Here is a 26,259-nt window from a genome sequence, read left to right on the forward strand (position 1 = left end):
TCATGCCTGAATTTCCACCAACTGCTTCCCCAAATATCCAGCTCTTCTCTATTATGCACAACAGTTTACTTCTCTCTGGCTCTCTGGTTTAAATTCTTTTCATGAGCCCATCAAACGAACACCTCTGAGAAACTATACTTTCATTAACGAGTAGTCAGGATTATGGATTTCTTTTACTTGTAAAGGAATTAGATGAGGAAGGTGAAAAAATAGATAGCAAAATCATAAGGAAGAAAACTCTTTACAAGCAGATACAGTGAGAGAAGGTGGATGCTGAAATTGAAAAGATGAAATTTCACAGAGATATGAAATAACTGAGATTTATCTTGTACTCAGTGATTTTTGTTGTGTGTGTGAGCAATTTATCTGCTTTTATTCTCATAGGAACCTTAATGTGCTCACCACCATGCAGCTAATAAGTGATCTGGGATCTGTACCCATTCACAAAAAAAAATCTAGAGACCCTTTAAGACTGTAGGGTCCTAAGAAATATGGAGAGGAGGCTCAGCTCATGCAAAAGGAAAGATTTTTTTTTTCTTTTTTCTTTTTTTTTAAGATTTTATTTTTATTTATTTGGCAGAGATAGAGACAGCCAGCGAGAGAGGGAACACAAGCAGGGGGAGTGGGAGAGGAAGAAGCAGGCTCATAGTAGAGGAGCCTGACGTGGGGCTCGATCCCATAACACCGGGATCACGCCCTGAGCCGAAGGCAGACGCTTAACCGCTGTGCCACCCAGGCGCCCCAGATTTTTTTTTTTTCTTAACTGATGATTAACTAAATAAAAAACAGAGAGTTCAGGATAGAGTAGTTATGCTCCTACCCTGCTTTGCTTTGGTCTGATCAAGGCATGATGATTCCGTTTCTTGACACTACATTCTGAGAGTTTAATATCTGAGGAATTAGGCCAAACTGGACCTAAATCCCAGATTTGTCACTTATTGGCTGAATGGTATCATGTAAATCATGGACTCTCTTTGGCTCTTGCTTTCCACATTTGCAAGATGAGAAAAAAATATTACATTCTCCATGAGAGTAAGAGGGTTAAAATGATACATACTGCACTGCCAGGCACTGAGTCCTCAATGAAAGATTTCTGAGGATATTAATCATTCTATTTGATTTCATCAATTTATTAGAATTAATTGACATTATTGATATTAGTTCAGCATCAATATTTAACACTTCTGTTTAGTTGAACTCAATTTTGAGGAAAAATAGTTTTGTTAAAGATTTATTTTTTTTAAGATTTTATTTATATATTTATTTATTTATTTATTTATTTATTTATTTATTTATTTAGAGAGCGCTGAGAGGGGCAGTGGGAGAGGGAGAGAAAGAATCTCAAGCAGACTCTGCACTAAGCATGGAGCCTGAGGCGGGGCTCAATCTCACAACCCTGAGATCATGACCTGAGCTGAAATTGAGTGTCAGGTGCTTAACTGACTGAGCCACCCAGTCACCCCAAGATTTATTTATTTGAGAGAGACAGAGAAGAGAGAGAGAGAGAGAGAGAATGTGCAGGGGTAGGGGCAGAGAGAGAGGGAGAGAAAATCTTAAGCAGACTCCGCACTGAACGTAGATCTCAATGTGGAGCTCAATGTGGGGCTTGATCCCTGGGCTCGTTCCCACAACACTGAGATCATGCCTCGAGCTGAAACCAAGAGTCACACGCCTGAGTGTGCCACCCAGGTGCCTGAAAAAAAGAATTTTTAACAAACATTTTAGCTTTTGTAAAATGTCTAGGGAGTTTTTCCACTTGGCCTGATGTTTACAGAAGAATTACTAGTTCATAAGGTATTTGATGACAATGACCAAAAATATTTTAAAGAAACCCAATGCAACAGAATTGCTGTTTGGAATGATGGCACAATAGAGTGACAGTGAGTGCAGACTCTCGAGAATTTAGCTCCTGTGTGCCTCAGTTTTCACATCTGTAAAATCAGGTTAGAGTAAGATACCTACCTCTTAAGATTATTATGAGGGTTACATGAGTAATGGGTGTAGAGTACTTTGATCTGTGCCTGATACCCAGTAAAGGTCTTATAGATCATATTTCCTGCTTATTTAATCTTTATTTATTGTAAGTATATGCTCTCATGACCCAAGTTACTGTTAATGTATGTAATCAATTTCACATTTACTTATGAAATACGGTTGAATTTTTTAAAAAACACTTGCACATTTTATATTTACAATCTTAATTCATATATTAATATAAAAGTATTTTCGTGTGCTATAGTTAATTGATGCTCTCAGATACATAATAATTATAACATAATAATGAAACGAATACTACTGACTTGTGGGTAGTAAATGCATCCTAATCACTTTACATTTTATTTAATCCTTATAACAATCCTGCTCTAGGTTCTAGGGACTTGCCATTGGCTGCTAAGTCCTGGGATCCAGGTCTGTGTGGCTCCAGACCATGAAATATCCCAGAGCAGGTACTGAAAAGGAGCAGAGGGAGGGGAGAAGCTCCTACTCTGACTCTTCCCTGAGGCCATCAAACTCAAAGCCTCTCCATTACCCAGAGTACATTCAGTTCCCAGCCTCTGTTCTGTGTTCCTTCCAGTTCTTTCGGGTCTGATTTATTCTCATTTGAAATATTTGAAGAAACATAAACATCTCTTAACAGTCCCTGGATAGGAAAAAAATCTTTCTTACTCATGGCTTTCTTAGACTGCTCTAAGGACCTCCCAGTATATGCTCATTGTAAATGGCATGTTCTTTTTGTTTTGTAATTCCAACTTGGACAGATTTTTTTGGATAGGATCATGGTCTTGTATACTCCTTACCCTTTCTTCATTGTTGGTGTCCAGAAGAACGAAGGAGGCTACACAAAGGACCCAGGTGTCACTGGGACAGATGGGAAGTGGTTATGCTAACACTCCCCTGCTTCCTGAGGATGATGGTGGAGGGTGGCAGTGTGCTGTTAATAGTGATTACTATTTTCCTGAGGTGTTGGGTCACTCCACTTGGGTTTCAGGTAGTGGCACCGCTTCCACATGACAGGGGAAGGTCAGCAGTAATAAAGTCATGCTCCTTACCCCTCCCCTCTTTCCCTTACTCACCCTGTGCATGAAGAAGAGGCGTAAGCACTCCACATTCTACAGAGTTTGTAAAAAATGCCCAGCCCCAAATTAGCTTGAAGGGAGAAGACAAAGTGGACAGAACAAAGTTTGAATCCTGTCCCAACCATGTATTATTTGTCAAGTTGTGTTAGAATTGTCTGCTCAAGGACCCGTTTTTCTATAAAATGTGAATCTCAACTGTAACTTTTAGTAGGATTTTTGAGAGGATTGAATGAACTCTTTTTGTTTTTCATTTGGACATGCCTACACTAAGATTATCAATAAATAGGAGTTGTGTTAACAAGTGTCAAAACTGTAACTATGAACACTTGTATGAGTTGAGTGCCCATTTGTTCATTCTGCCCCATGAGGCTGAATTCTGTGAGTTTGGGTTTCCTGTTTTATGTATCTCTCTATCGCTATGATCTCATGTGGCCAATGGCATTCAGTATGGGATCAAAAAGTACATGTTGACCAATGGATGCCCAGGTGTGTGACCTTCTAGAATGCAGTGTCTTATAATATGAGGAACAGTGGACCGGAAGTCAGAGACTTGGATGATGATCATGGCTTTGTCATGAGTTAGCTATGAGAGTCCAAAGGGTCTGGGAAAAGTGTTTTTCATCTCAAGATCTCATATGTTTTTTCATACATAAAGTGAAAGGACTCAATAGAAAATCATAGACACGAATGCAGATCCATGAGTCAGCATATCAAAATCAATGTGTGTCTCTTAAACATTCCAGATCCTGGGGTTCATTCTAGACCCACAGGATCTGAATATGAACAGCTGGACCCGTATTAGTTTTCTTTCAGAAATTGCCCCAGCTTTGAGTATAATGAGTTGTAATGATCAATTTCTTTAAGTTTTGGCATTCTATGAATCCAGACTATCACACTCACTTTTTAAAAAGTTCTTTAAAAAATTATTTGTTTAAGCCAGGGGAAAAAAATCAAATTAACAATCTTTGTAGTGATTTTGAAGCAAGATCCTCTCCCTCTTTTCTAGAAATCAAACAGAAAAGGGATATCAAGTATAGAAACACCAGCTGAGTGAATTTGTTTGTGTCAATAAATTTAGACCACTTGCTGCAATATTTAAATATTAGGACTTTGGCTCCTACGTTCTGCAGATGTCAAGCACTTGTGCTTAGAGAGAATATATGTACTTACCAAATTATTCCCAGTACTGGCATACCTTGGAGATAAGGGTTCAGTTCCAGGCCACGGCAATAAAGCACACATCACAATAAAGTGAGTAGATGGGGCACCTGGGTGGCGTAGTCCTTAAGCGTCTGCCTTCGGCTCAGGGCGTGATCCCAGTGTTCTGGGATCGAGCCCCACATCAGGCTTCATCGGTAGAAGCCTGCTTCTTCCTCTCCCACTCCCCCTGCTTGTGTTCCCTCTCTCGCTGGCTGTCTCTGTCAAATAAGTAAATAAAATCTTTAAAAAAAAAAAACAATAAAGTGAGTAGAATGAATTTTTTGGTTTCCCAGTGCATGTAGAATTTAGGTTCACATTATACTATAGTCTGTTCAATGTGAAATAGCATTATGACTTAAAAACAATAGACATACCTTAATTTAAAAACACTGTATTGCTAGAAAATACTAATCATCATGTGAGCCTTTAGCCAAGTCACAATCGTTTTGCTGGTGGAAGGTTTTGCCTCCATGTTGATGGCTGCTGACTGATCAGGGTGGTGGCTGAAGAAGGCTGGGGCAGGGGAGGGGCCGGTGGCAACTTCTTAGATAAGACAACAATGAAGTTTGCCACCTCCATCAGTTCTTCCTTTCTGAAGCTTTCTCTGTAGCCTATGATGCTGATAGCCTTTTATCTGCAGTAGAACCTCTTTCAAATTTGGAGGCAATCCTCTCAAACCCTGCCACTGCTTTGTCAACTCTGTTTATGTAATATTCTAAGCCCTTTGTTGTCATTTCAAGAGTCTTCACAGCATGTTCATGAAGAATATGCTCCATCTCAAGAAATAACTTTCTTTGCTCACCCGTAAAAAGCAACTCCTCATCTGGTGAAGTTTTATCCTAAGGTGGCAGCCACTCAGCTATATCTTCAGGCTCCACTTGAGTTCTCTTGCCATTTCCATCACACTGCAGCTGCTGCTTCCACTGAAGTCTGGAACCCCTCAAAGTCATCCATGAGGGTTAGAATCAACTTCTTCCAAACTCCTGTTTCTGTTGGTATTTGGACCTCTTTCCATGACTCATGAATATTCGGAATGGCATCCAGAATGGTGACTCTTTTCCAGAAGGTTTTCAATTTCCTTTGCCTGATCCATCAGAGGAATCAGAATCTATGGCAGCTATAGCCCTCATGAAACGGATTTCTTAAATCATAAGACTCGAAGTTTGAAATGACTCCTTGATGCTTGTGCTACAGAAGAGATATTGTGTTAGCAAGCATGAACATGAATCTCATGTCCGTCTCCATCAGAGCTCTTGGGTGACCAGGTGCACTGACCATGAGCAGTCCTATTTTGAAAGCAATCTGTTTTTCTGAGCAGTTGGTCTCAACCGTGGGCTTAAAATGTTCGGTAAACCGTGTTGTAAACAGACAGATGTGCTGTCATCTAGGCTTTGTTGTTCCATTTATAAAGCACAAGCAGAATAGATGTAGCATAATTCTTATGGGCCCTAGGATTTTTGGAATGGTAAATGAGCATTGGCTTAAATGAAGGTTTGAAACCAGGCGTGGACTTCTCCTCTCCAGCCGTGAAAGTCCTAGATGGCATCTTTTTCCAATAGAAGCCTGTTTCATATACACTGAAAATCTGTTGTTTAGTGTAGCCCCCTTCATGAATGATCTTAGCTAGACCTTCTGGAGAACTTGCTGCAGCTTCTATGTCAGCATTTGCTGCTTAGGCTTACACTTTGATGTTATGGAGATGGCTTCTTTCCTTAACCCTCATGAACCAACCTCTGCTAGCTTCCAACTTTTCTTCAGCAGCTTCCTCACCTCTCTCACCCTTCACAGAATTGAAGAGAGTTAGGGTCTTGCCCAAGATATGGCTTTGGCTAGAGAGAATGCTGTGGCTGCTTTGCTCTCTCCAGACCACTCAAACTTTCTCCATATCAGCAATAAGGTTGTTTTGCTTTCTTATCATTTGTGTGTTGACTGGAGTAGCACTTTTAATTTCTTTCAAGAAATTTTCCTTTGCATTCACAGTGTGGCTGTTTGGTGCAAAAAGCCCAACTTTTCGCCCATCTTGGCTTCCAACATGCCTCCTCACTAAGCTTAATCATTTCTAGCTTTTGATATACAGTGAGAGACCTGTGACTCTTCCTTTCACTTGCATACTTAGAAGCCATTGTAGGGTTATTAACTGGCTTAATTTTTTTTTTTTAAGATTTTTATTTATTTATTTGAGAGAGAGAGCACGAGGAGGGGGGAGGAGCAGAGGGGGAGAAAGAATCTCAAGCAGACTCTACAGTGAGCATGGAGCCCAATGCATGGCTCAGTCTCATGGCCCTGAGGTCATGACCTGAGCCAAAACCAAGAGTCAGACACTTAACTGACTGAGCCACCTAGGCACCTCTAACTGGATTAATTTCAATATTTTTGTGTCTCAGGAAGGCTGGGGGAGAGGGAGAAAGATGGGGGAATGGCTCCTCAGTGGAGCAGAGCACACACAGCATTTATCAATTAAGTTCACCATCTTATATAGACACAGTTCATGGTGCCCGAAAACAATTACAGTAGTAACATCAAAGATCACTGAACACAGATCACCATAACACATATAATAATAATGAAAAAGTTGGAAATACTGTGAGAATTACCAAAATGTGATGCAGAGACATGAAGCGAGCAAGTGATGTTTGAAAAACAGAGCCACAAACCTTCAATTTGTGAAAAACGCAATATCTGCGAAGCGCAATAAAATGGTGTATGCCTGTATTTGAGGAAATACGATGATTTTCATTACATTTGAAGACATTATAGTTCTGTGCTATTTTAAGTAAAGCTCATTAGGACTCCCTAGTAATTGAATTTTTCCATTGTAGTAACCTTTTAGATATATGACCTTCTACATTGAAGTTGGAAGTGATTAGTACAAGTGTTCTCAATTTCCTCTTAGCTCTGTTGGTCTTAAAGGATTCTAAATTAATTTGTTAAATGTCATATCCCAAAGGGAGAAATAAAGATTCTTCTTTTTGTGATTAGAATCTTAAAGTCTTCCTTAAATTGTTGATTGTGAACGGAGACATGGTTTCCAAAAAGTACACATCTTGAGAAATCCTGTAAGGGCAGTTTTTCCTTCTTTGTTTTTCCTTTATTTGGTCCACAGTATTTTAATCTGCCACACATGGGGCTTCACAGCATATAGACGGTTTTCACCAATGTTCTCAGTATGATTTTCATGACACATCTGTTTCATAGGGCATAGATTACTATGTTTTTAAAAACAAATTTTAATGGAAGATTAAATTTAAGTAGAGAGAAATTGATTTCTCCAAGACTTGTAAGCAAAACCTTAGTCCACTTTTTTACCCATCATCTGTTTACTCTGCATGAATTTATTGACTATCTCCTGTCTTACCACATACCAGAGACTGTTCCACATTTGGGGTTCAGCTATGACTAGGACCTTGCCCATGGAGAACCCCACTCAAATGGAGGCAAACACATACACACACATGCATGCAAATACACACACACACACACACATATGCATGCATACACGTATGCAAACATACTGGATAGAAAGTGCAACAGTGGAAGGACGTATGAGCTATACCTGTAGAATATGGAAACATGTGATCCACTCCCCATGAGGTTTGGGTTTAGTAAGAGAAAAAGTGAGAGGATGTGTGGCAGGTTCCATGTCAGGAGCAGTGTTGCTTAGGAGCTCTGCAGTTTGCCTAGAAATAGATGTTACATTGTTTGTCTTTAATATGGCCAGATAGAATTTATATAAGATCGAGGAAATGTCAATTATCCTTCTTGCTGCAGACATAGAAGACGATGATGCCAGTAGGCATCCTTTTCACGGTCACTGTCTGAAGATGTCTCTTAGATTCTTGACCTGAGTGATTGCTTGGACAGAAATGGCTTTCACAGAGCTAGGGTAAGACAGGAAGTCAGGCTTTCTGCGGGAGATCATTCAGCAGCAGTCTCTCCATTACACAATATTGCCTCCGCCCAACATGCTTTCCATCAGTAACAATCCACAACAGAAGGGGACTTCTCTGGAAGTAGTTGGGTCTATAAATGGACTCATTAGATGAGCACTTGAGGTGCAGTGGGTAGACACCTAGATTACACTGATGGAGTCAGAGGGACCATGGGCTTCTCAGAAGAGTTTGAACGAATAGGGAAAATGTACATTCAATTATCCTTTTCAACTTTTGATGTACTCTCAGTAATAATTAAGAATAACAATAAATAGCGGCAACTGTATTGTCAGCAAAGCAGCACTTTAAGAATCTGCCTATATCATCCTTGGCGACAAAATGAGACACTGTTGTCTAATCATGGTATTCATAGGGCCGTTGCCACTAAAATGCTTCATTTAAATGAAGATGATACCATTAGGAAAATATAGAAGTGAGATTTCTTAGTTTTAGAATAACTGCTGTAGATAATTGACAATTGACTTTAAAGAAAAAAATCAGAGGATCTTAAAACTTCATTAGCATGCATGCCTTTCATCATCCTAATGGCACGAAAGAAGGGTCTGAATAAAATATTTATATGTACAAGTTGCCTAGTAAAATAATGGCATTAAAACAGAATACAGAGAGAGCAGTGTCATGGCTTAGAGAGGTATGGATTGTTGAGCTGAATTAAATAAGAATAGTCTGCCTTAATTCTTCTTTCCTTGGCTTAACCACCATTTTTTACTGAAGTACATTTATTTATTTATTTATTTATTTATTTATTTATTTATTTATTTATTTTATTATATTATGTTAGTCACCATACAGTACATCCCTGGTTTTTGATGTAAAGTTTGATGATACATTAGTTGCGTATAACACCCAGTGCACCATGCAATACGTGCCCTCCTTACTACCCATCACCGGCCTATCCCATTCCCCCACCATTCATTTCTTTAATTGCTCTACGAGACGAAGGAGATATTTGAAAGTACTGGAAAAAGGATTTCAGAATTCATATTCAAGAGGTGGTAAAGAGTAATTATAAAGAGTGAGAGAGCTGGGGTTTGCTGCTCAGTTTTTTGATCTGTGAAGTGGGGATAATCATAATTCTGCCTAATAAGTGGCCATGATGGTATACTTGCATACAGAATGCTCAGCATGGTGTCTGACTCTCAAAAAGCACTCAGTAAATATTAGCTGTTATCATAATTTGGTGTGGTTTTTCCATGTGAATAAATAATAATAGCCAACTCTAATATAGTCCTTATAATATGCCAAATGTTATTCTCAGTGCTTTTCATGTAGTCACTCATTTGCTTTTCCAGCAACCTAGGCAGTGGGCACTACTATTATACTGAATTATAAGTGATGAAACAATGGCACAGAGAGGTTAAGGAAAATGTCCAGAAAATCCCTAGCTGAGAAGGAAGCCCAGCGGTCTGTCTTTGAGGCTATGTACCTGACCACTGGATGGTAGCTGCCTCAAGATAAATTGCCAGTAATGCAGTCACCACAAATAATAACACTATTTGACTAAGAAGAGGTATTCTTCATATTCTGCAATTTTTTCTAGGTAATGACGGTTCTTTAAATAAAATAGCAAAATGAGTCAAACATATGGGGTGTTGATGGAGAAAGACCGTAGCAGTCTTTGTGAGTGCTTCTAATAGTTTTACCTCGTTGCCTTGCCCTATCCTAAGAGCTTTTTGTGATTGCTAATGATTTGCTTTCCCAGTCCTGATAAATTACTGCCAAACTACTTGATAACTCTTTTCCTTTCCTGCTTTCACCAATAGTTGCTGTTCTATTTTCTTCCATTGTGAGCCTTTTAGCAACCTGCTGCTTCATTTACGGAAAGATTCTGTTTCTCCTATTGATCCCAGGCTTCTAGAGATGCTGGTCAAAAGCACCCTGTAGTGATTATGAGGCCAAGACCACTACCATGTTTACTCCTTCTCCCCACGCGCTGGTGACCAAAGACGGGAAGTCCCCATCTAGGCATCTCCTTTTGGCTCCGTCAATCCTTTGGACAGTGTTTGTATAGTTGCTTCCAAGAAGTATTTATAAGCACTGGCACCCTCAGAATCATAAATAACACATGTTAAAAACTCAGATGAACACAAGTTGCATGAGTAATGTCACATTCCAGAAATTCAGCGTCTCAGAGCATGAATCAGATCTTTTGACCGACTTACCAACAGCTTTCGCTTTGTCTAGATGGCAAGCTCAATATTTAGATATAAGAAGCAATTTTTTTCCCCTCTCTAATTGTCTCCATTCCATCAGGAAAGACGAGAGTAAAATAAATACTCATTCAAATGTCTCAGATTCATCTGATCTATCAAAGCAAGGATGAAGTGTTATCCCACTAATGTTCCAACCTAAAGATTCTAGTCTGTAGTGTCTGACCACGACCTGACACTGCTTCAGAAAAATAAACAAATAAACAAATAAACTTTTGGTTAGTGGTCTCATAGAAGGACCTCCTGTATGCCTCGGATTTTATATATTAAAATCAGATGAGTAGCTTAAAACACTGGTTCTCAAACCATATTCCTGGGAAGTACTAGTACTGTAAGCTGAATCCTGCTTCTCTCTATGCTAAGTTAAATAATGCAACCATTTCTCATTTTTAGGGAAAAAAATATTGGATAGAACTTTTGCAATTTTAAGCTTTCCTTTATAATCTTTCCTTAAATTATTGGTGTCTGCTAGAAGGTTCTGGAGGAAGATACACTGAAAGAGGAAATAACAAACATCTATTAATGTAGAAAGTAAGAAAGAATATTAGATCCTATTTTGATCTTTGAATTTCTTCATGCATATAAGTAATTTTTATATGTGACATATTCTCGCTTTCTGTAATTAAAATTGACCTTGGTCCATTGGATAGAGTAAATCTATGCCTGTTACACTGTTAGCAGCCCAGTTTCTAGGTGCTCTGTCATCAGAGTGCTTTTGAGTTGCTATCCTCCTCTTAGGACAAAGTCACCTCTCAGGTCTATGAGTACTTGCCTGTGGTTCCTAAAGAACTGCTATTTTGTGGGAGAGGAGAGAGGGCCTATTGTCTGGGCCCTTAGGCCTTCCTCAACCAAAGCAGCTCCACTTTTCATCCTTTTCATAGTTGCCATTTTGCCTTTCCGTATAAGTGCTAATTCGATTTTTTAAAAAGCCCATTACTAGGAAATGTTGAGAACCACTGCCCTAGACAGTGTCGAAGATTGCTCAGAGCTTGAAAAGTCTTTGTGCCAATGATACTGCCTGGTGGCCAAACTATTTAACTGGAGTATGACAAGCTACCACCCACATTCCACCCCATCACACCTGACTTGATTGTTGAGTGAGGTGCTCAACACAGTAAACCTAGATGAGCTTTGCTTAAAAATGGAAGAGTAACAGGATAGAACTAAGCTGCATTCCATTTAAGATCTCTTGCCAAATATTTCTTCTTAGGTTACATCCAAAACCAAGAACAGTTCTAGAAGTCATGCAGCTGTTGGGGATGCTACCTAATTTGAGGTCTGACTCCCAAAGTCCCAGTTCTTTTCATGCAGCCTCAATCTTTTTTTTTTTTTTCCTCCCCCAAATTCTGAGGATTGATTTCTCTTCCACCTTAGAATTTCTAACTTCATTTACGTGAGTCATGGTGGTCATGGCAGTCTTCACGCAGGCCACTCTAAAAGGGGAATGGGAAAGAAGGAGACAGCGAATAGCTTATCAATGGATTCCTTGGATCTGCCCCATAGTAGCAGTCCCCTTGGCCCTTATTTGTGGTATCTAGTCAATCACCAAACCCAGTCTGTTAGATGTCCCAATTAGCTTTTGATCCAACAGACCATCTCTATACCTTCTATCACTAGAAAGCCAGGTTTCATTTGGATCATTAAGGTAACCTTCTAGGATGTCTCCCCATCTTCTTAGCAGCTTTCCAGTCCTTCTTCCTCATTATAGACAATTGTGATTTTATCACTCTTCTTTATAAAACCAAAGTTGGCCTCTTTGACAGGGTGGACAAGGCCCCTGCTCATGGTCCTGATTTTACCTCTTGATATATGATCTCATATACTGCCCTTCCCAACCATACTGAGGTACTGTAGGCCCCTAATCAAGACAAAATCTACCTGTACACAACATTTACAGATGCTGTTTCTCCTTCCTGATAGATATGCCTCACAACTCGCAATGTCCCCCACCTAAGATTCGTAGGTCAATATTCTTTATTTTTCATATCTTCGTTTGAGCCATGGCTTTTGTCCAGGAAGCATGGTTATCCTGACTATCAACTCCAAGAGTGGACTAGATGTCCTCCTATAGCTCCCCAAACCATCTCTGTCATAAATGGTATTGGCCTTAAATTGCCTGTTTCCTATTCAAATGCCCCAACCAGGTTATAAACCCCTTGAAGGCAGGGACAATTATATCCTATGCATTCTCTTATCTGCTGCCTGCCCATCCCTACCCTGTGTCTAAAGCATTACCGGACATAAAATGTATGTTCAGAAAGTATTGGTGAATGAATTACTCCTTATTTCAAATATCCCACAGCCTCAAAGACCACATGTAAAAGAAGTATTCTCCTTGATTGAAGCAAAGGCTAATATGTGTCTGTAACTTCCTGTTTTCCCCTACTGCCTCAAAACAAAAGTCAGGCTCATTAATTTAGAACCCCACCAGTGACCTATACCGCCAAATAAATTTTGTGGAACACTAATGGCTAATTAGTGATAGAAAACAGTAGTAGTACTGGTATTACAGAAAGAAGATATTAGAATGGGGAGTGGCATCCCTATACAACATTCATAAACATTGAGAGCACTCTGTTTCACTTGGTCCCATTAAAAGATCAGTAAAACCTGTTTATGTGTGGCCAGAGACTCTGTTTTCATCTAAAAACATTATGCAAATAGTCATTTCAAAATACACACTGAGACTTGAATATTTATTCAGTTTGTTTAAGAAAACTCTGCTGTTGAAATTCCAAAAAATGTAAATATAGAAAGATTGATACGTGAAAAGCCCAATTCATTAAAAATGACCTTTTAAAATGTGTTGTCAAACTTAGCTGCAGGATTGTTATGTTGTACACAGGATGGATGGTACAAAAATAACTCCAGAAGAGATTTTTTAAACTCACCTTTTCCATTCAGGGCCTGAGATTAGTCAAACATGAGGCTATGACATTATCCTCATGAGAGAATGAAAAGGCAGCTTAATGCACTCTTCAGTGAAAAACAAATTCAATTAAAAGAACATATAAAACAGTAGGAAACTGCCATGATGAATATTATCCTAGCTAGGCAAATTCAATAATACAAATGTTTTGGAGTCAGCCATACTTAGGGGGGAAAAAAACAACAGTAAACTTGAAGCAATGTCCATCATTCTAATCATCGCCATTATCATCCTACCTGCAGTGGTAATAGCTGAACTAGTCACTCTGCGTGGGTCATCACATTTAATGTCATAACTAGCCTGCGTTGTAGTAACTGTCATCCCCATTTTATAGCTAAGGAAATGGAGCCTGAGAGACACTATGTGACTTGCTCACCATCTCAGCGATGGTAAAGGCTGAGGCTGGGATGCAAAGTCCATCCTGCCTGACTCTGGATCAACCAAGTGGTCAACACTGCATTATACCCTTTCCTGTTGACAAGAAACCGTTACCAAGTGGTCGGTCTAGAATGTCTTCATTTCTTTTTTAACTTTGTTCGTTTGCTTAGCATTCTGTTTTCAAGTAATAATTTGTGAATTTAATTCAGATGCTGGGCCTCAATAAAAACATCATTATATGAAAATGGAGAGATAATGATTTGTACAAAAATAGACTGTAATAGGAAAAACAATGTTTTAACCATCCACAGCAAGCTTTGGGAAGTAGCGTGTTTGTGTCCCTAAAAATATAGCTGAGCTCAAATACATCGATGACAAGAGCTGATACCACAGAAGATATCAGTATGGATTCCTAACATTCAGAAAGACTTGTGTTCTCACTCTGCTACTTGATATCCTGTGACTTTAAGGAAGTATTTAAATATCTTAAAGCCTCTATTTCTCATCTGTGGAACAGGACTCATAACACCTACCTCCTTGGATTATTGACAAGACTAAGTAAGATAATACACATTAATTGCTTAGTATAGTGGAAATGAGTAAGTGCTCAAGAAATTTTAACAATTATTACTAGTCTTACTGAATGAATTCCCAAATAATTATCTTATTTATAGGAATTGCCATAACTATGGAATAATGACCTTATCATGTAGGGAATTTATATTCTTCCTTAGCCCTCTCAAACATATAATTGTTTCTTTACTGTTCCAGGTAACATAAAAATCGATGGTTTATTCGATGACTTTAGAAGTAAGAAACAAGCAGTATGTATTTAACTGCGTTCCATGTACCAAATAGGGGAAGACTGCTGGCTTTTAATTTGGAGCACCAAGTTCTGATTGTGAAGCTTATTTTTGATTGTGCTTCTATCTCTTCGCCTTCGAGGTCAATACCTTCACTCAAAATAAACTACTACAACTTGACCATTGCAAGCAAAATTGGTTTGTCTGTTGCTATTTTTCCAGGCTCTTGCCATTGTTGCCTGGCTTACGCCTGCAGCCCAGTAAATGGTTTTCATGCTCCTGACTCTACTCAACAAAATCCATCCTCCCCAATGTGGTCAGAGTGATCTTTGAAGATTGCGAGTCTGATCATGAAATGCTTCTCGCTTAGCATTGTCTAATGGTACTTTATACATTACATAACAAGGCCCTTCAAGGCCTGGCTCCTCTTAGCTAGTCATCTTATGTCTTACTCTCCTCTCTTGTTGCTCCTTGTGCAAACACACTCAGGTACATAGCAGGCAGCCCCCATCTCCCTGCTTTTGACTGTGCTGTTCCTTTTGCTCGTCTTTCTCCTTCTCCGGCCCTCACTTCTTTCATGGGTGACTTCTGGGTCCTCTCTTAAGACTCATCTGTGATCCTTTTCTGGTCCTGTAGCCTCATGCCAGCCTGAGTTAAGTGTTTCTGTTCTGTACGCCCCATAATATCTTGTGTTCATTCATTCTGGCTCTAATCTCTTTATTTATTGTATAAACTGCGAAGTTGCTCATGTGTGTCAGGCAATATTCTAAGCACTTTCCAAATACTAACTCATTTAATCCTCAGGACCACTCTGGGCAGTGGATGTAGTATTTTTTTAAGATATTTATTTATTTGAAAGAAAGAGAGCAAGAGAGAGCAGGAACAGTGGAGGAGTTGGGGCAGAGGGAGAAGCAGACTCCCTGCTGAGCAGGGAGCCTGATATGGGGCTCGATCCCAGGACCCTGGGATCATGATCTGAACTGAACGAAGATGCTTAACTGACTGAGCCACCCAGGCACCCCGGGTGTAGTATTTTTAACTTCATTTTACATATGAAAAACTCATGCACAGAGAAATTAAATAAAACAACTAGTAAGAGGTAGAGGCAGCATTCAAATTCAGTTGTGAGCCTCCTGCACAGACATGCTCAACTTGCACATAATGTTCTTAACCATTTTGCTAACCATCTCTATCCCCACATTAGTGTTGGAAGGACTCTTTCTGGTTCTCATTTTGGTGTGTCTTTTTCTTATCGAGTGCATACTTGCCGTATGTAGATGCCGTGTATAGATAAGTAGTTGAATGCATTAATCTTCAGCGCTATCTCTACATCGTTCCCTTGACTTTTCATGCCTTCCAAACAATTGTCTCGTTGGATCACAAAGCCAATATTTATTTTGTGGAATGCTGGGCATCAGAACAGCTCTTCCAAAAATCCCTCCACTCATACTCTGTCCAATCTCAGAGTTTCCATAATTGTTCTTGGGGCAGAGCCAGCAAAAAAATCCCTTACCCTTAATGTCCCTTATCTTTGGAGCTGAGTAGTTCATTGCTCAAAAAGTCATAGAATTCTAGGATTTGGCCATCTACATTGAAGGCCTAGGAGCTTATTCTCTTCATTTGATTAACCCCCCAGAGGATGACTGAAGCTAAGGAAACCTAGAACAGAAGGGGCATGATGAGAGTTAAGAGCATGAGTTTTGCAGTCAGACTTGGGTTCTCATAGAACCTTCACTACTGACAAGCTAGGTGAGTTTGAGCACATTCTTTAGGTCTGAATCTCCATTTTCTCTACTGTAATACATAGATAATGTATCTTCCACAGCAAAGTGTTTGCTGGAATTTAATAAAATATTGTACCTCTGCCTTAGTTCTATCTGACACATAGTAAACTCTCTAGGGATAATGACATCTTATAACAGCTAGAATCATCACATGGACAGAATATTCATTTCATCATGACCCAAGCATGTCACCAAGACATGCTACCTTTATAGTCAAGCTCCATGAAAACCTGGAGCCTAATCAGAAGCTATTTGATGGATGCCATGGAAACCAGAGAAGGGACGGGAAATTCAGACTCGATGATGAGGGGCTTCAGGAAATGTTTTGTTATTTATTCAATCATTCATTAAATGGATATTAATCAGACAACTACTATAGGCCAAACACTGTACTTGGGGCAGAGGATATACTAGTTAGGGAGAAGGATATAGTCCCTGCCTTCAATTTATTCAGTTTCATGGGAGATACAAACAATAAACAAGTGAACAAGCAAGTCAATGTATGATAACAGCTTTTGACACATGCTAGAAAGAAAATGAATGGAGTGCACTGATGGAGAATAATTGTATACAGGTTAAAGTAGTCTCTAGCTGGCTTTCCCAGAAGCAGATCCTGAGATGAGATTTTGTGTCAGTGCGATTTATTAGAAGGCGCTACCAGGGAAAGTGGTGGGAAGGTGGAAAGAGGGCAAGTGAAGGAAGGAGGGCCACAAGAGTGTAATATCAAGCAAAGACTCTCAGATTGTAGTGTAGCTTCAGAGTTGGGCCCATCATGAATCGAGGGAGCTGGAGTATTTATACTCCTCATCCAGAAGGCATTGGTTAGGGCCGCACTCCAGGGTGGAGGGGGATAGAAATCAACAGGCACTTGTAGCTCTCCAAGTATAAGTACAAGTATAAGCAAAGCCAACTTGGCCACTGAAATTCATCTGCTGATAAAGATCCACAGAGGCTGGCAGTTGGGAGTGAAATCAAAGTGACAGTTCCTATTCATAAAGATACAAGGATGACCCAAAGTGACATGGGCAGAGTACTGATAGCACCTACTATGGGGAGTGTCATCTGGCGAGATGATGTTAAAACCAAGACCTAAAGGATGAGAAGGATCCAGCCTTGTGAAGAAGAAGGAAACGTTTTCCAGAAGAAGGAACTATTTGTGGGAAGGCATTGAGATAGAAAGGAGCATAGTGTGTATAAGGAATTGAAAGGATCTGTATGTTGGTAGCATGATAAGTTAGAGGAAGAATGTTATAAGATTAAGTAAGTTGCAGGGGCCTGAAATTTGTAGGCCACGTAAAGGAGCTATAATTTTCTGACTGCAGGGAGTTTCCATTAGAAGATTTCCAGCCTCAGAGTGACAATATATTGTTCAGGTTTTAGAGAAATCTCACTGACCATTGTATAAAATATAGATTAGAGCAGGGGAAGAAGAGCAGAAGTAGAGCTATCATTCTACAGTTTATTATTGTAGTCAAGATGAGAGGGATAGTAGCATCCACCAGGGTGGGGAAAACTGAAGGGAGGGGGAAGGTGGATGGAGGTTGTATGCATTGTGAAAGGAACGACAGTAGGTCTTGCTGATGAGTTGGGTGTGTGGTTGAGAGAGGGAAAGTAACTGAACATAATTCTCAGTGTTTCTGGGCATAGTAACTGGGAAGGTGAGATGGCCATTTACTGCGACTGCAAAGAATAAAACCAGTAATGCAAGACAGGTAGGGATAATGCTAAAAGTCCAATCACCTGGATGGTATTCCCTTGGATAGAAATGGAAGCAGGAATTTTGCTGTGTTTGTCAGAAAGAACCAGGGCAGCTGACACCCAGGGTGATGGCCAAGGTAAGTTGCAAAGAGCTGAAATATAGAAAGACCAATGCCTTATCTGTTTACATTGGTCCCACCCTCCCCCCCCACCCCCACTCCCTGACTGTAAGACCCTTTATAGAATGGACTGTTTTTCTTTGTTTTGGTATCTACCATATTCAAAATGAGCCTGCTGTGTAATAGGATCTGAACGTGTGTTTTTGAAATAACAAGAGTTTCAACATCAAAACTCATAGCCAGAGGCAGAAAATGAGATGGAGAGTGGAAGGAGTGAAAGATCAGAGATGGGATTAAATGGTATGAGAATTTGAAATTGCCAACAATCATAATGGCAGAACTGGTGTATGTGTGATTAGACTTTTAATCGGGAAACCAAAGGCATTTTTATTTGCTGGCCATTTGTATTTATGCTCATGTAGCCCAACAGAGCATCAATATAATCAATATAGACCCATTGCATTTGACCATATGAACTAAAGGAGTTTCCTCATTGCCTGTGCCATTAATTCTGATAACAGGCATTTAGCAGTGCAGTGGTAATTGTTTTAAGAAGTCAAGAGTCAAAATTAATATCATGAGTTTAACTACTAAATTGAGTGTGATTTAGGAGGTTATTGAAACCCACTGAGCTATGGTTTGACTACCAGTAAATAAGGACAATACTACCTCCCTCATGGGCTGGGTAAATGTTACCATACAATTTTAAACATGACTGACTGGCTGGGACAGGGCAGGCACTCAAAAAATGCGTGCTATTACGATCATTATCATTGTCAACATCATTACTGTTTCAGTATATTTCTGAATGAAGGTAACTAGAGAATAAAATAATGCTCCTTTTTTGGTTTTAAATGTCTATTAGGATAAAAACCGAACAATTGTGTCTAGAACTTTTTAAGCTAAGCTAAGACAGACAGTGTATTTTGAGAGCACATTGAAAATTCTACAGCGTTATGCAAATACAGGAATGTTTTGTTATCACCCTACGTCTGATAGTCTAAAAGAATTCCAGTAGGAGAAGGGATGTGTCTTTGGTTTAAAATAGAGAGAGACAGATAACATTGGCAAGAAGCAATCTCAGTGTGAAGGGCATGTTGCCAGTTTTTTGCATTTCTCAGGTAATTCAAAACAGAGGTCAAAATACAGAAACATTGAAACACATTCAAATTCACAATTAATTGACAGTGTGAGAAGAGTAAAGGCATCAAGAATTATAGAACACTGTATCAGTTGTCTTAAAGAGATAAGGAAGAGAGTGATAGTTAATAGCTTCAGAAGTTAATTTATACCTCTCCCCCAGAATTTCCATGTTTCTGGATTGTGAGTCTGAATAGTGTTGCAGATGCGATGAGTGGATCTCCAAATTAAAGAGAAGGGCAGACTGATACATTATTTGTGTTTATTTCCCTCTCCCTCTCTCTTTTTTTCTTCTTTCTTGCTTTCCTTCCTTCCTTTCTTTCCCTTTTCTTTCTTTCTTTCCTCTTTCTTTCTTTTCTTTCTTTCTTTCTTTCTTTCTTTCTTTCTTTCTTTCTTTCTTTCTTTCTTTCTTTCTTTCTTTCTTTCTTCTTTCTTTCTTTCTTTCTTTCTTTCTTTCTTTCTTTCTTTCTTTCTTCTTTCTTTCTTTCTTTCTTTCTTTCTTTCTTTTCTTTCTCTCTCTCTCTTTCTTCTTTCTTTCTTTCTTTCTTTCTTTCTTTCTTTCTTTCTTTCTTTCATTTTTATTTTTATCTTTGTTTTTGCTAAGGTGAATCTTCATTTTCTTGGAACCTGCAGCCTGCAGTGTCTTTTTCAAGAATTACTAGTTCAGTTAATGAATATTTATTAAGCAACTATTAAACACTACATAGTACCCGAGTGTTGTGAGGAAAACTCGAGATTGAGGTCCATTCATCCCATATTTACCAACAATAAATTTTTGTCTTGGATCTGCCTAAACTTGTAATGTGGACATCAATAAATCATCCAATGGGACAGGCCAAAATATTTTCATATGTGGTGTGGGGCTAGAACTCCCATCTCTACTATTTCATGGCTCCTCTGAAGCTAAAACTAAATGACAGATGAGAAAGTATTTTTGAAATGCTAAAATTATGCTTGGAAAGTTCTGCTGTTACCATTGCTATATCATTTAAAAGAAGAGAAAAACATTTGATTCTGGACAAACTAATTAAAGTGGCTAAGGAAGACTGATAGATGAAAGGAAACCTGATGAGAGCCAAGAAATATCAGAACAGTCCATTAGCTTGAATGGTCACCCAAACCTTCTGCTACTATTCAGTTCTTTCAGATGACCCTAGCTGACAGTGTTTTCGACCATTGGTTTTCCAACTTGAGTGTGTATGAGAGTCATGAGGAAGGCTTGTGGAAACACAGATTACCGCAGCTGGTCTGGGGAGAGGCCAAGAATTTGCATTTCTAATAATTTTTCAGGTTAAGCTGATATTGCTGGCCTGGGAAGCACTCTGGGGGAAGATAAGGGGCTCCTACTCTTGCTGAGCTTGCAAACTGAATGGGGAGACAAAGGTTGCATGAATAAAAAAAGGAAGGAAGGAAGGAAGGAAGGAAGGAAGGAAGGAAGGAAGGAAGGGAAAGAAAGAAGAAAGAAAGAAAGAAAGAAAGAAAGAAAGAAAGAAAGAAAGAAAGAAAGAAAGAAAGAAAGAAAGAAAGAAAGAAAGAATTCTAGTCCTAAGCTCCAGATACACATAAGAAAGAAACAGTTTACTTTCTAAGAGGCATCTCAGATCTAACATACCCAAGGTAGAATGTCTTCCACCTACTAACTTGTTCTTCTTCTGGTCTTTCCCACCTCAGTTTATGACACATTCTCAACCCAAGTGCTCAAGTCAAACACTTAGGAGTTTATTTCAGCACCCATACCCAAGCCATTTATTAATTTATTCAACAAATGTTTACTTACTTAGCACTCACTATATGTCAGGGACTGTTCTAGATACTGAGGGCAGAGCAGTGACCAAAACAAAGTACCCAGTGCTCAAAGAATTTAAATTCTGGTATGTAAAATATACAACCAGTAAAAAATAAGTATATAGTATATGGCATATACTATAACCAACATATGAGCATTTCACAGCATCTTCATTGCCATTACCCCAATTTCAGCCATCTTCTCATGCAGGATCTACTAAGATGGACTCCTAACTAGTCCTCCTGCTTCTGCTGTCCCCAAGCACAATTATCCACACAGCTTTTAAATGATCCTTTAAAATGTTTATCAAATTATGGCATTCTCCTACCTAAAACCTCCTGGTGACTTTCCTTTGCATTTAGTGTTACATCCAGACTCTATAATAAGCAAGGCCAGCAAGACCTCTCCAAACTCTCTTACTTATCTCTTCACCATTCAAAAAGCTCCTGTGGTCTTCTTTCTTACCCCCTGAATGCTTATTTCACTCAGACCTCTGGGCCTTTGCACTTGCAGTCCCCTTCAGGTAAGACTCTTCCTAAATATCTGATTCTCCTTGTCATCGTTTAGGTCTTAGACCACATATCACCTCCACAGAGAAATGGTTTCTGACTCCACTTCAGGCAAACCTCACTGCCACAATTCTGTGTCTTATTATGTGTTTTTTCCCCTCATAGCATTAACTGCTCTCAGACATTATTCCACTAGCTCAGGGGTATTTATCACTAAAATGTAAGCTTCCAGAGGACAGCGACTTGTTCACACTTGTTCGTTATGTCTCCAGTGCCTGGATAGGTGTGTGACATATCATAGGTCCTCAATGCCAATTGGTTGAATGAATAAATGAATGAATAAAGTACTATAACTACTTGTCAAGACGTCTCCTCAGATCACTTTGAAGTTCCTTAATGTCGGTGATTACTTCATCTTTGCACCCAGCGTTGGCCACAGGACCGTGCCTGCACAAGATCCTTCACATATGTCTGTTGGATGAGTAAATAAATAGACATTTCTCTTCCTTGCACCTCTCTAACAACATTCTGAATTAGACGATATTTTTCTTATTTTAAAGGTAAAGATTCAGAGTTTCAAAAAAGTTGAAGGGACTTGCTTAAGTAGAGGCAAAGAATAAGAAAACAAACCAAACAAAACAAAGGCTGATCATCCCAGAGGCTGGGGGAGGGGAGGGCTTAAGAAGATTAAATGTCAGAGGACAAGATGCTGAGGAGGAACTGAACATTGACAAATGGATTTGGCCTGAAGATGGATTCTGAGAACTTTGAAGAGAACGGCATCACAGTGGAGCTTAGGGAAGGGGTGTGAGAAAAGAAAGAGCATGGGTATAGGACAGATTGTTTAAGAGGTGAGATTATTGCTAGTGGGAGAGGTAAAGTCCAGGTTGGGAGCATGAGTTTGGGAGCAAGAGTGCCAGGCAGTGCAAAGGGCTGGGGTTCCAAAATGGCTGCCTCTCCCTCCGTAGTTGTGGGAAAGCTGGACAGAGGCAGGAGCCAGGAGGTAAGGCAGTGCACAGGGCAGGAAGAGAGGAGCTCATCGAAGATTGGTCTGGTCTCAGTAAGATGTGATGGAGCAAATGCAAGGGGTGAACTTCCTGTGGAGTCAGAAAGGCCTGGAAACTTCAAGAAAAGATTATTGAAAATGGTGGTTCATTTGTTGATGAGTCCAGGAGTGGGTGAAGGGTACAGAGCATTCGAGGGACCATGCTGGAAGATAGAGGCACTGGGATGATGAGACGCCAGGAGCTGATAATTGGAGGGGATTAGGTGAATGTCACTGGGTAAAGTCTTAAAGAATTTTTAAGAAAAATAAACCTTTGGTTATTATAAATAACCCAGTTTGGTTACTGGTTTTACCCTTTGGTAAATGTGTAACCTTGAGTGAGTCATTTCCCTTCTCCCCACCTTAATTTCCTCTCCTGTGAAAGAGGATTGCTGTAACTTGTGAAGATTAAAAGAGATAATATATATTCAGCCATTACCAGAGAAACTGGATCAAGAGAAAAGCTCAAAAAATGATTGACAGGAATGAGTAAAGAAAAGTCCAAAGAGGATCTTAGACATCATTTGAAAACTTAAGATTACCTTGGGAAAATGATTGTAAACATATAACCTTACCCTATCTCCTGCTACGAGATTCTGGGTCTGTAGGTCTGCAGTGAGGCCTGGGGATATGCATTTGTAACAAGCCAAAGCTCTAGGAGTTGGTCTCATAGGCAATGCATGAGTCGTGCTGAGAAGAACCTTGAGAAATGGAGTGATTGGTAAGAGTTGCACAGGAGGGAGCCAGCCCTATACAGCAGCAGCTGCACGGGGATAATAGTCATGTTTGACCCTCTAGATCAGAGGTATTAGTAAATACCTGGAAAACCCTCCATTTATCCGTTCATTGATTCATTCACTTGCATTTACGATGTTGTATACCCACCATTTCTACCTAGTTCCAAACATTTTCATCACCTCAAAAGGAAAACCGGTACCATATTATTCCCCATATTCCCTCTCTCCTGCCCTTGGCAATGACGAGTCTGCATTCTGTCTTTATGAATTTAACAATTCTGGATATTTTATGTAAATGAATCATGCAATATGTGAAATTCTGTGTCTGGTTTCTTTCACTTAACATGATGTTTTTGAAGTTCATCCATGCTGTAACATGTGTGGATACTTGGTTCCTTTTTATGTCTGAATAATATTCCATTGGCTGCATATACCCCAGTTTGCTTAGCCATTCACCCGTTGATGGACGTTTGGGCTGCTCTCACCATTTGGCTATTGTGAATAGTGCTGCTATGAGTATGTATGTGTGGAAACTTTAATTTCCATGCATATATACTCTGCAGAGTCATCAGCCTCAGAGATTCTAATTTAACCCACCTGGTGGGAATCACTCACGTAATTGTAATATGGAGTCAGGACTGAGAACTTCTGTTCAAGATGTTGATTTGAGGAAAGATATGAATCGCTGTGTAATCTTTGCACTATTTAGCAGGCAAGTTCCTTTTCTAAGACTTATGAAACATTCCTCTAAAGGGCTTAGTACACGGTGGTACTAGATTGGATAGCCGGAGAAAGAGCTTTGATTCCAGAACAGATCGGAGTGAACAACTGGTGTGAATGAATTAGCTCTGTCCTGCCTCAAATGTGACCATAGCACATGGAGTCATAAATAACCTCCTGGAATGTATTCTACCTTTCTCTCTTCAGAAGATTGCTTTCTAGAAATGCCTAAAGAGAGAGGTAGGGGGTGACACATTTTATACCTCTCAGCCGAATAACGCAGCTGAATGAGCCAAAAATGAGCCTCAGAGACCCCTCGCAGTGATCTGAGAAGGGGTGTTGGAATTTGTCAAGGCTGCATGTGAATAATATCCAGGTAAAAAAGAAAAGGAATTGCTGTGGCAATTATTTTAATGAAAAGGAACACTCAGTGTCAGGCCTATATATTATCTTATCCCTGAACCACTCATTGATGTCTCAGAAAGGTACGGGCGTCTCCTTTGATGCGAGGCTTTGTACTTCAGTGAAAGCTTACTTCTGAGGAGTTCAAAGTGCTTTCCGTGGACTTTCTCATAGTCCCTTTCAACCTCTTTGTGGGGTAGATGGTAAGCGTTATTCACATCTCACAGATGATAGGAAAGCCAAAATGCAGAGAGGTTAAGTGGTGTGTTCAAGGCTTATCCTTCAGTCTTTTAGGATGGAACTCAAGGCTCTGGGCTGCCAGCATCCTCACCGTTGGCCCTGACACCCCCTTACCCTTTCATCACAAGGGCAAAATATAATAGTTACTTTAAAAAAAAAAGTATCTGCCAACAGGGAAGATGGATATTTTCAATTTAGTACCGTCAACTGCCTGAATTTGAGTTTTCTGTCAGGGTCACGATATCATTATTGATTCATAGCATGGGGGAATTTTTCACCTTCGTTATCATCGTTACTGGAAATCAGACAGTTGTGTTCACACTGTCAGTATCTCATCGTTTCTTCATAATGTGCTATCCTTAGGTGGGGGTGGGAAATGTTACATTTTCTTCTTCTTCTTTTTTTTTTTAAGAGAGAGCCAGTTGAGGCGAGGGGCAAAGGGAGAGGGAGAGAGAAAGAATTCTCAAGCAGACTCCCCACTGAGTGCAAAGCCCAAAGCAGGTCTCGACTCCAGGACCCCGAGATCAGGACCTAAGCCAAATCAAGAGTTGGGCACTTAACCATAAGCCACCCAGATGCCCCAAATGGTACACTTTCTTATCATACTTCACCTTATTGTGAGAGGAAAGGTATTATAAGGCCACCTCAAGCACATGGTCTACTTAAAAGATAATTCAGGTGTGATTATTTCTGAGAATAAGATAAATATTTCTTCCACTGGGGAAAATTTTGAGTAATATTGTTCTGATTGAAATCCAGTCCTTAGATCTTAATGTAGCACCCCAGCACTACCTGAGGCCCACAGTGTTCTTACCACAGAACAAACATCAGAACATCAGAGTTGCTTGGTATACTTTTAATTTGCTTTATCTGTTACAGTATAGAAGTGATTCATTTAAATAAATATTAAAGGAATAAAATTTAGCTCATTCATACAGAAGGATTAAGAGGAAAAATAAATACCTCTTTGTATCATTTTCTTAAAATGTTCTGGATTATACTGCAATATACTATATTCTAATGATATATCTTGGATAGCTTTTTAAAAATCCATTTCAGAGGTGCCTGGGTGGTTCAGTTGGTTAAGCATCTGTCTTCAGCTCAGGTCATGATCCCAGGGTCCTGGGATTGAGCCCTGTGTCAGGCTCCCTGCTGAGAGTCTGCTTGTCTCTCTCCCTCTGCCCCTCTCCCCTACTAGTGCTCTCCCCCGCTCATACTTTCCTGTGCACACTCTCTCTCTCAAATAAATAAATAAAATCTTAAAAAATAGAGTAAGTAAAATAAAATCCATTTCAATTATATAACATTTAGTTTCCATAATGTGGTATTCCATTGTTAGACTAGATAATAATTTATCTAATTAAATTCCTCCATATTGGGCATTTATATCCAATTCTTCAATAATTAAAAAAAAAGCTATGATCAATAAACATTCCTGTATATATGCAATTTTATGTGTTAAAAGAGAGGATATTGTAGAAAAGTAATTTCTAGGATAAGGTATAGCTGTGACTTATATGTCTATTTTGAAA

The sequence above is a fragment of the Ursus americanus genome, chromosome 8 (genome assembly GCF_024610735.1).
Source record: "Ursus americanus isolate L20-20 chromosome 8, mUrsAme1.1.p, whole genome shotgun sequence".
In the NCBI taxonomy this organism is placed as follows: Eukaryota; Metazoa; Chordata; class Mammalia; order Carnivora; family Ursidae; genus Ursus; species Ursus americanus.